This window comes from Tachypleus tridentatus, chromosome 11 (genome assembly GCF_004210375.1).
Source record: "Tachypleus tridentatus isolate NWPU-2018 chromosome 11, ASM421037v1, whole genome shotgun sequence".
Taxonomy (NCBI): Eukaryota; Metazoa; Arthropoda; class Merostomata; order Xiphosura; family Limulidae; genus Tachypleus; species Tachypleus tridentatus.
Window position 1 is genome coordinate 5,889,388 of NC_134835.1, and position 11,696 is coordinate 5,901,083.

The following is an 11,696-nucleotide window of genomic DNA, read 5'->3' on the forward strand; positions in this document are numbered from 1 at the left end:
TTAGAGGGACAATGTGATGGTCTGGTTTTCTTATAGGTAAAACTTAGGATTCGACAAATAAAATATACAAATTTACGTTAAAAATATTAGTATAAAAATTACACAGTATATTCAACGGTGTACTCACAGTAATAACTACTTCACGCTTAGAACCGACATATCTACCACAGTCTCCTTCCTATATATCTGACACAACCTCCATGGAAAACCTCATTGACGTCATAACAACAGGCTATGTCATGGCCTGTGAGAAAATATGCTAAAGCCATATTGTGCCTCTTTATAGCGTTCTATCTTTCCCGCTCTCCTAGGTTTATTTCCTTATGGCACACTGAGCACTCCAGACATATTTAGCTATTATAAAAATGAATCTATAAATCTAACAGGTAACTAATATGTTGATCATCTGACTACATAGTACATTTGCTGCTTTCAGCTCTGGGCTAGAAAATATGGCTCATTGTAACATTTATCAGTATCTCTGTGTACTCAAAAGAGACTGAGAAAATATTGCTCATTTTAACATTTATCAGTACCTCTGTGTACTCAAAATAGACTGAGAAAATATGGCTCATTTTAACATTTATCAGTACCTCTGTGTACTCAAAAGAGACTGAGAAAATATTGCTCATTTTAACATTTATCAGTACCTCTGTGTACTCAAAAGAGACTGAGAAAATATGGCTCATTTTAACATTTATCAGTACCTCTGTGTACTCAAAAGAGACTGAGAAAATATGGCTCATTTTAACATTTATCAGTATCTCTGTGTACTCAAAAGAGACTGAGAAAATATGGCTCATTGTAACATTTATTAGTATCTCTGTGTACTCAAAAGAGACTGAGAAAATATTGCTCATTTTAACATTTATCAGTACCTCTGTGTACTCAAAAGAGACTGAGAAAATATGGCTCATTTTAACATTTATCAGTATTTCTGTGTACTCAAAAGAGACTGAAAAATTATGGCTCATTTTAACATTTATCAGTATCTCTGTGTACTCAAAAGAGACTGACTCATGACAGATACAAGAAAAACAATTATCATATAACGTTACACTAAAAAGCTACAGCATTTATTCTGATATGATAATAATGTTTAACATATATATATATATGTATTTATAAATTTTCTAATGAAGATTAATGTGTTCTTATGTTGTAACTAAAACAATATTAGAAGTAGATTTTGTGTTCTTGTGTTAACAGCAACACAGTAGTGTAAGTACATTTTGTGTATTTGTGTTGTTATTAACATAGTAGTGTAAGTACATTTTGTATTATTGTGTTGTCATTGAAAACAGTAGTATGAGTACATTTTGTGTTCTTATGTTGTCACTAAAACAATATCGTAAGTGCATTTTGTGTTCTTGTGTTATTAGTAACACAGTTGTCTATGTTTTTGTGTTGTTATTAACACAGTAGTGTAAGTACATTTTGTGTTCCTGTGTTCTAACTAAGGACAATATTGTAAGTACATTTTGTGTTCTAATGTTGTAACTAAAACAACATTGTAAGTATATTTTGTGTTATTATGTTGTTACTAAAAATAGATGTGTAAAAATAGTTAGTGTTCTTGTGTTGCCAATAAAAACAGTTGTGTGAGAGAATTTGTGTTCTTATGTACTAGATTTATCTACTGTCATTTCAAAAAAATGTTTACATAGTAGAAGGCTAGTGTTTATCATGTCCCATAGAATGTTATTAAAAAAACATAAACATTGCAATCTATGCTATTTACCTTTTGCTTAGTTTCTGTAAACGAACATTTCTAACGTCTGTTTCAGGGCTTAGGTTTTGTCATTTATTTAGAAAATCAACATGAATCTATAACATTAATGCCACTCTCTTCAGTTGGAGCAAATGTCCATGCAGTTTGGTTTGGTTTGTTTCGAATTTCGAAACATATTACAACATATTACACATGTTGTTTTCATTTACTATCTTTCTATCCTTGCGTTAATTTTGTTTTACTGAATTTATGTTTGAATGTTGTATATTTATCGATTTTAATGAATTAATTAATCAAATGATTAATCCGTGAATTGTAAAACACATATTTTAAAGTGTTGTCATGTAGCAACAAACTGACCCACAATAATAAAAGTCCGAGGCTTTGGGTTTGTGTGTGATCCCCCATAACTCCAAGAGAAAAGAACCTAGAAACTTAAAATTTTGCACACATACAACATGAGGTATTATTACTTATCGACGTGTGTGCACATCTTTTGAATGAGAAATATAGTGAGAAACTACAAAGTAAAGAAGAGTAACCCCCATAACACCAAGAAAAGAGAACCTAAACACCGAGAAGTTGCACTCACACTGAAGGTGTGCACCTAGGTATTACTTATCCACGTAGGTGTGCAAATGTGTGAGAAAATATAATTATTATGCAAATTAGCGAAAAACCACATAGAAAAGAAATGTCGGCGTCATAGTTAATCAACAGTATTATAAAACTGTTTATAGTAAATGGCATTATTTAGTATTGAACTTAGGCTTAACGTTGATCTAAAATTACAATAACTCTTTTCCAAGACTAAAATATGTTTTTATTAATAAAATGTCATATATAGAATCATTTTAATCAAGAGATGGCACTAATGTAGCAGTTCGGATGAAAATACACAGAGAAGCAGTATTGTAATTTATCGAGATTTAAATAAGTAAGAGATTATGTAAATTTAAAAATGTGATGTAATCTAACAAAATAAACCTACGAAAGAAATTCACATTTAGGAAAGTTTGTTTGGTGCGACGGGGTTTCGAACCCGCTAACGTCAGATTACGAATCGCACGCTTTACTTGTTTTGGTGTTACATGCTTGTAAGTGTTGTCTCTACAATGTGTGTTCATGGAATACTTTTTTAATGGTCAAGTTGATCTGTATTTTGCGATTAAAATTTCGTAAAGTACATAGTTTGTCGAAATGTTTATCTTACCATAATGTCTCCAACATTTATAATTTAGGTTAAAGTTTTTTCTTTGTTATATTCTAAAAGTGTTGTGTTCATTCAGCCTGCCAGAGTGGGTCATCTAATTTTTCGTTTCATGAATCGTGAGAAATGTACAGTGTCAATAGTAGAGTATTAGCGATTAAATTACATTAGAAAGAGAATATAAACTATGTTACTAATATCCAGTAAACGTATTTCTGTTTTCTTTCGTTTTGATGTGGGAAATGTGCCTTCAAGTTGCCAGTCTGCTTTTAAAACTTAATAAGATAATAATTATTTAATGTGAATGTGTAAGCATTGGAGCTCTCTGTTTTCAAATTTCGAACAGTTTCTATCATGATAAGTATACGTTTGGGTTTTACAAAATAAAATTACTGCTTAAACGTACAGTAAAGTAGATAATTATTAAACGTTTGTACGAATGTATAGTTTGTGAAATCTAAAAAACAAAACGTAATATGGAATTTAGTGCCTGAATGTTTTCATTATAATTTATTCTATTAGTTTTCTGAGATGCAGTGTTATTTCATTTACGCTATTTTTAATTAGAAGGTAGAAGCTATGCTGTAGAGGTTAAGAACGTCATATTCGGAATTCATATATTTAAATATATCGTCCAATCAAATGCGAAAGGTGTTGTCGACTATTACACTTTCATTGCGCCTGTCACATATAATCTAAACAGCTGTGAGTAAAGATTTTTCAGTGATAAGTAATATACTAACTGTTCCAAATTAGCAAACAAAAGAACTCATAAAGACAAAACTTTGTCCTAATTATCAAAAAAAAGAAGAATTCATAAATACAGAACTTATACAGAAATAGGTACATGGTTTTTGTACCTATTAAACCACGAGGAATTTTTTTTTACTAACTCAGGAAATATGGAACATTTTTTTCCAATGTCCTAATTAACGAAAAAAAGAAGAACTCATAAAACAGGATTTTTACCTTAACGAAAAAATGAAGAAATCCTAAAGACAGAACTTTTGTCCTAATTAACAAACAAAAGAAGAACTCATAAATACAGAACTTTTGTACTAATAAACAAACAAAAGAAGAACTCATAAATACAGAACTTTTGTCCTCATTAACAAACAAAAGAAGAACTCATAAATACAGAACTTTTGTCCTCATTAACAAACAAAAGAAGAACTCATAAATACAGAACTTTTGTCCTAATAAACAAACAAAAGAAGAACTCATAAATACAGAACTTTTGTCCTAATAAACAAACAAAAGAAGAACTCATAAATACAAAACTTTTGTCCTAATAAACAAACAAAAGAAGAACTCATAAATACAGAACTTTTGTCCTCATTAACAAACAAAAGAAGAACTCATAAATACAGAACTTTTGTTCTCATTAACAAACAAAAGAAGAACTCATAAATACAGAACTTTTGTCCTAATAAACAAACAAAAGAAGAACTCATAAATACAGAACTTTTGTCCTAATTAACAAACAAAAGAAGAACTCATAAATACAGAACTTTTGTCCTCATTAACAAACAAAAGAAGAACTCATAAATACAGAACTTTTGTCCTAATAAACAAACAAAAGAAGAACTCATAAATACAGAACTTTTGTCCTAATAAACAAACAAAAGAAGAACTCATAAATACAGAACTTTTGTCCTCATTAACAAACAAAAGAAGAACTCATAAATACAGAACTTTTGTTCTCATTAACAAACAAAAGAAGAACTCATAAATACAGAACTTTTGTCCTAATAAACAAACAAAAGAAGAACTCATAAATACAGAACTTTTGTCCTAATTAACAAACAAAGAAGAACTCATAAATACAGAACTTTTGTCCTAATAAACAAACAAAAGAAGAACTCATAAATACAGAACTTTTGTCCTCATTAACAAACAAAAGAAAAACTCATAAATACAGAACGTTTGTCCTAATTAACGAGCAAAAGAAGAACTCATAAATACAGAACTTTTGTCCTAATTAACAAACAAAAGAAGAACTCATAAATACAGAACTTTTGTCCTAATAAACAAACAAAGAAGAACTCATAAATACAGAACTTTTGTCCTAATAAACAAACAAAAGAAGAACTCATAAATACAGAACTTTTGTCCTCATTAACAAACAAAAGAAGAACTCATAAATACAGAACTTTTGTTCTCATTAACAAACAAAGAAGAACTCATAAATACAGAACTTTTGTCCTAATAAACAAACAAAAGAAGAACTCATAAATACAGAACTTTTGTCCTAATTAACAAACAAAAGAAGAACTCATAAATACAGAACTTTTGTCCTAATAAACAAACAAAAGAAGAACTCATAAATACAGAACTTTTGTCCTCATTAACAAACAAAAGAAAAACTCATAAATACAGAACTTTTGTCCTAATTAACAAACAAAAGAAGAACTCATAAATACAGAACTTTTGTCCTCATTAACAAACAAAAGAAAAACTCATAAATACAGAACGTTTGTCCTAATTAACAAACAAAAGAAGAACTCATAAATACTGAACTTTTGTCCTAATAAACAAACAAAAGAAGAACTCATAAATACAGAACTTTTGTCCTAATAAACAAACAAAAGAAGAACTCATAAATACAAAACTTTTGTCCTCATTAACAAACAAAAGAAAAACTCATAAATACAGAACGTTTGTCCTAATTAACGAGCAAAAGAAGAACTCATAAATACAGAACTTTTGTCCTAATTAACAAACAAAGAAAAACTCATAAATACAGAACTTTTGTCCTAATAAACAAACAAAAGAAGAACTCATAAATACAGAACTTTTGTCCTCATTAACAAACAAAAGAAAAACTCATAAATACAGAACGTTTGTCCTAATTAACGAGCAAAAGAAGAACTCATAAATACAGAACTTTTGTCCTCATTAACAAACAAAAGAAAAACTCATAAATACAGAACGTTTGTCCTAATTAACGAGCAAAAGAAGAACTCATAAATACAGAACTTTTGTCCTAATTAACAAACAAAAGAAAAACTCATAAATACAGAACTTTTGTCCTAATAAACAAACAAAAGAAGAACTCATAAATACAGAACTTTTGTCCTCATTAACAAACAAAAGAAAAACTCATAAATACAGAACGTTTGTCCTAATTAACGAGCAAAAGAAGAACTCATAAATACAGAACTTTTGTCCTAATTAACAAACAAAAGAAGAACTCATAAATACAGAACTTTTGTCCTCATTAACAAACAAAAGAAGAACTCATAAATACAGAACTTTTGTCCTCATTAACAAACAAAAGAATAACTCATAAATACAGAACTTTTGTCCTCATTAACAAACAAAAGAAGAACTCATAAATACAGAACTTTTGTCCTAATAAACAAACAAAAGAAGAACTCATAAATACAGAACTTTTGTCCTCATTAACAAACAAAAGAAGAACTCCTAATACAGAACGTTTGTCCTAATTAACAAACAAAAAAAGAACTCATAAATACAGAACTTTTGTCCTCATTAACAAATAAAAGAAAAACTCATAAATAAAGAACTTTTGTCCAAAACAACAAAGAAAAGAAGAACTCCTAATACAGAACTTTTGTCCTAATTAACAAACAAAAGAAGAACTCGTAAAGACATAACTTTTGTCTTCACCGTTCCTCTTTTAAATATATCCCAAGTGAGTAGTCTTCTTTTTTTTCCAATGGGTTGGTACCGCATCTACTGTCGTAAAATTTTTGTACCAATTAAACTATGAGGAATTTTTTTTTACTAATCCGGAAATATAGAACATTTTTAGCCAACGAAGTACCGTTTTAAACTGAAATATATTTAAGAAAAAACAAAATCATTCCTTTTATCGTCATAGTTTGTAAACAAGTTCACATAACAAGAAATCTCACTTTTTTGTATCATTATGAACGTATACGGTAAAAGTTGGTTAGATATATATAGTTGTGTTGTCTTTTCTATTATATTTTTGCTTAGTTAGCTACAGTTACGTTTATTTAATTACAATGTAAAAATTACTATAATCTCATCACACAGCAGTGAACTAAATATAAAAATGTTCGTAATTAGCATTTCCATCCGGATTTTGTATATGATTTAAAAACGACCAAATCAAAACATTCATGTAATTAACTTTTACAACTCATAGTTTTTAAAGCTTGTGATTCTTTTTCTTCCAATATCACAGCCCCCCGCTAGTACAGCGGTATGTCTCCGGATTTACAACGCTAAAATCAGGGGTTCGATTCCCCTCGGTGGGCTGAGCAGATAGCCCTATATGGCTTTGCTATTAGAAAAACACACAAACACACACTTGTTTGGAAAATAATTATGGCCTGGCATGGCCAAGCATATTAAGGCGTCCGACTCGTAATCTGAGGGTCACGGGTTTGCATCCCGGTCGCGCCAAATATGCTCGCCCTTTCAGCCGTGGGGGCGTTATAATGTGACGGTCAATCCCACTATTCGTTGGTAAAAAAGTAGCCCAAGAGTTGGTGGTGGGTGGTGATGACTAGCTGCTTTCCCTCTAGTCTTACACTGCTAAACTAGGGACGGCTAGCACAGATAGCCCTCGAGTAGCTTTGTGCAAAATTCAAAAACAAACAAACAAAGTGAACCAATATCACACGGAAGGAGAATGCGTGTATCTTAAAATGTCGCTTGCTGTATTTGAGATTCATCAGCATAACAGATGGGGAAACCACCACCTGTGGATAAATATTAATGTTCTTAATGTTCTGAGTGACTGTCTCTACCTCAAACACTGGGGTTGTCGTTGATATGCGACTTCGTCAGACAGTTAGTGCTATATTTTTTGATCAAACGCTATTAAGAGAAATCGTAGGGTGAACAAAGGCGAGCAAGTTGAAAAAAAAAATAGATTTCAAATGGACAGTATTTGATTAATATCCTACCATAGACTAGTTCTGACAGCAGAAACAAAGCTTACTGTACCGGTTTAAACGAAGAAACCAAGCATATATTTTACGTGATGGAAATCGAGATTGGTTATGTAACTTTCTTATTTCAAAATTAATCAATTCAATCTTCTGATATCCTACAATTACATTACATCTGCCCCGATACGGAAATCTCTGGTTTATCTGAGCTACTTTTAAATCTTTCGGCTTAATTTCAGTCAGAATCAGAAGACACGTGACGGTTCGAAGCCATTGTGATATTTACTGGTGTACTTGGACTGTGAATCCGAAAATTTATGGTTCGAGGAACATTGTGGAAAAAGCATTATTTATGTTTTGGGTATGTGAACTCACTATAAGAGTGATGGTGTGACAGTCATATCCCACTGCTCAGTCAGATAAGAGTTTACACTTCGATCTGTTATATGAACAATTTAATTCAATATTTAAATTTTTCTAACTGTTTTCTTTACACGTGATTCATTTACAGTTGATCGTGTTCTAATTCTCCTGTAAGGCTGCAAAAGGGCTATCCACGATGTTAGAAAAACACATAGGTTCAAGAAGTCTTGATAGAAATGAATTAAAAACCCTATAACCCGAACGCTTTCCAAAGGTGCACCTTCCTTCTACAAGGGCATTTCTCAGTTTGCCCCTGAAGAATAAGAAACGTCTATCTTTCCAAAGCGCTCAGGTTGAAGGACTATCCATGTCAGTCGTCTCTAATTTGTAACTAGAGGAAATGCACCTATTCAAAAGAACCCATTTTTAACTTTTGTACCATTCTTCTCTAAATAAATATTCGAATATCACTGCTACTTCCACACGACGATGTGGAATGTGTGTACGACGATTTCTTTTTCTTTGGTCGAAATATACGGATTTGTAAATACACAGTCCGTATGTTGACTACTATACACTTTGGTCTAAACAATAACAAGACGTTAATTTTTTAAGGTCGTATGACACTCACTAAAGTTAATTTGTATCAAAGGAAGAGACACCTAGTGTTAGAAGAAGGCGAGATAGGTAAATATTTTTTTGTATAAACTAAAATATGTATATATATATATATATAAGACTGTGTTTCCTTTACTTTCAACTCAAAAGCTACAAATACCGTTAAACACGTTTTATATCAATATGTAGGACAACACAGAAATATTATTGTCGTCTGTAGCCGGTACCACTAGAGTTAAGCCTTTAGAAAGTCAAATTTATAACGCATGTTTATGTTTAATTCATTAAAAAGTAAAACATGAAAAATAATTTACTCCGTATGTTTTATTTAATATTACTTTGATACATAAAAATGTGCAAAGTAAACACAGTTAGACGCATGCAGTTATCGATTAAACCTCTTGTACGTGTTTCGAAAACTTTTCTACCCAGACTTTTATAAATATCTCAAAATTAAAGAGATCCATATGAAGAATGAAAGAAAACTATAGGAAAATTGTTTACAGTAACGCTGAATTATGAGATAATACAAAGTGACGACTCGTCTTCTCTGACTATGTTCTTATAATTCTAAGTTTTTAACAAAATATATATTTCTCATGCACTCGCTCTTGTGCATGAAGAAAATAAAACGATTCTAAAGCAACATGTTTTTCAACATTAATAAGAATTTGTTATGTTTCATGTTTTACTTCTAATGTTTCACCAATTAAATCAGCTGCTACCATATGTTTACATATAACAACCAATAAAAATGGGTAAAACCATTTAAAACTCTTGATTATGGTGTGTATATGAAACATTGTTTAATGTTATGTACTCAGCTGTTTGAATCTCAGAGTAAGTGACAAGAAACCTCGTTCAACTTGTTCAAGAATGAGCGTAATTATTGAAGGTTTATATCAGTTCGTGTATGTGGCTCTGTTTGTAATGGTATTTTATGTTGTGTTCGTATATCATGTTATGTTGGTATGTTTGTGGGTTTATTTACTCTGAATATTCTTTAGTAGAAATAATAGAAAGGAAGAAATGGTGTGACTAAATACATTGGATTTCCATGAGAACATTTTGACTTGAAAAATAGAATATAGGTGCTTTTTACACTCACATCACGATAACGTTACAAACATCAAACCTGTGCTAACAGTGTTTCAGCTACCATAAGTGAAATGTAAAAGCTTCGTTTTTAAGAACGTTGCATGGATTGTAGACAGAAGCTTTAAAACGAACACTCTCAATAACCAAAATAGAAAATGTCATAAACAGTTACCATTAATTCAGATATTCATTATTCGGAAAATATAGCGTAACTTTATTTGCAGAGCAATTCAGAATTTTCGTAAAATTTATGGTTGCACGTTATATCGATTATCAGTAAACAAAACCTAAGTGATTTCATTCGTCTTACTGGAACCAGGTGGAAGTCATTAAACCAACTTCCGTTTTGGGAAATCACCAAAAAACAGTGAAAGACCCTATACAATAATATATGGCATATACAGCACATTTATACATTTGTTTTGTTCCATATATCTGGACATAATAGCTTGTAAAACCTTAAACGGATAAAACGAATGAATATTTGTCTAGTATTTATCGTCACGACTATTTCTCACCTAAAATGAATTTAAACGTCAGTAAGTTAAATCACATAATTACTCAACGAAAGTGAACGTAAAACTTACTTTTTTTACCATACTTTCACTTTCAAACGTAATCTAAAAACTTTACTTATAAACAATGTACAGGAATTCGTCTGTGGTTCTTTCATGTTTGATACCATTATTAATTATTTCGCATTCAATTTCCAAAGGAACGATTTGCACTGACTGTCTATTCATAACAAATCGTTACTCACAGCGAATGTTTCTAGAAATAGAAGTGAGAAAACGTACATAAAAATAATGTACATTGTGTAATGTCTGTGTCACTAATAACTTAACGAATTGTTCGACTTGGCCCGAAAATAAAAGAGAACCTAACAATAAAATATTGACATGAATTACTCTAGAAAGACGTAAACTGTGGGTGATATATTCTGTAATAACCGTAGAAGAATATTAAATATTTCGTGTGTGTAAACTTGGTGAAGTCATGATAAAGAAATCATGATCATTCCACGAAATCCATTTGGCAAGAGAATAGTACACGATCCCATTGTCACACAATTCATATTACTTTTTATCAACGTAGTCTTTTTGAAGACTTAGCTGATCTCAGATATTTTGTTTAATCAAAACTTCTACGTAAGTAATTACTCAATGAGACTTTTCGACAATTTTTCAAAAGCAAATAATGAATGTAACAAAGTGTGAACATAAACGGTCTCGAATCCCCGTCGCACCAAACATGCTCGCTCTTTCAGCCGTGGGAGCGTTATAAAGTTCGGTCAATCCCCCTATTCGTTGGTAAAAGAGTAGCCCAAGAGTTGGAGGTGGGCGGTGATGACTAGCTGCCTTCCCTCTATCATTACACTACTCAATTAGGGACGGCTAGCGCAGATAGTCCTCGTGTAGCTCTGCGCAAAATTCAAAACAAACCAGAAACGGTCGAAGTGGGTGTTTTTTAAGCTATCTGCTAAGTCCACTAAAGACAATCGAACCCTGATTTTAGCTTTGTAAATCCGAGGTTGTACCTCTGTCACACCGGGGACAACGGTTGAAGAAAGTCTATCATAAGCACGTTGTCCATATAAAGCATTGTAATATTTTGACTGTTACCTTTCTGTTAGTTATGTATTATTTTTAATGAAATAAGTACAAAGCAAAGTAATAATCCACTATTTGGTTGTTTGTACAATTGCACTTTTGGTGTCTTTTAATACGAAAGATTGCTTTATCAGATAAACTAAAGTAGTTTTCTTTCCAACACACATTCTAATAAG